Raw genomic sequence first — 854 nt, 5'->3', positions numbered from 1 at the left:
GAGGGGGAGAACACCGAGGTGGGGGCGGGGGGGGGGGAGAGAGGTCCTGGGGGGGAAGCCGTGTGTGTATATGTGTATGTGTGCAGTATTGCAATCGTGTCAATGTGGCTGCAGTGGCGAAGGAGGAGAGAGCTGGTGGCCCGGCCGCGGTTGGGGGGAGCGGTGTGTGTGTTTGTGCGTGTGTGTGTGTATTCGGGGCGGTGGGTTGGGCGCAGTGGGCATGTAAGTGCTGGTGGAGGTGGGGAACACGAACCACGTGAACGAGTGAAGCTGGTGCCAAGGATAGACGGATACGCCAGAAGCACGTAGAAAGAACTAACCAGTCGGCAGAAGAGGTCGTCCTGGCGATGATGACGTCATGACGACCGCGGAAAAATGACGATAGCGGAGAACTACCTACCTAGCCGCCAAGACTAAAACAAAGTGCGGAAAGAAAGCGGGGAGGAGGGGGAGGAGAGAGGGAAAGAAAACCCTAAAACCCTCATGAACTGGCGAGAAGGTTCATGAGGCTCTGTGGGGTGGGGGGTGCGGGTGAGTGAGCGCCCCCTCACGGTGTGTGCTTACCCCGTCACAGCTGCGCCTCCTTCTCTCCCCCTTATACCCCTCCTTTCCGGCCCCTTCCCCCAACACACACACGCACATATGTCCCCCGTACACACACACATATCCCCCCCACACAAAAACACACAACTGCCTACCTGGCGTGTCACCTCACCTGACCTCACCTCAGGTGGAGGCGGAGTTAGCTCTCCTGGAGGAGCTGGTGGCGGACGAAGAGAAGCTGCAGATGCCCCGGGTGCCCCCGGGGGCCACCAAGGTGTGTATGCAGGATGTGGTGGTTAGGGGCGGTGTAG

Source organism: Volvox carteri (genome assembly GCF_000143455.1).
Source record: "Volvox carteri f. nagariensis unplaced genomic scaffold VOLCAscaffold_16, whole genome shotgun sequence".
Classification (NCBI taxonomy): domain Eukaryota; kingdom Viridiplantae; phylum Chlorophyta; class Chlorophyceae; order Chlamydomonadales; family Volvocaceae; genus Volvox; species Volvox carteri.
Note: the sequence above shows the minus strand (reverse complement) of the source record.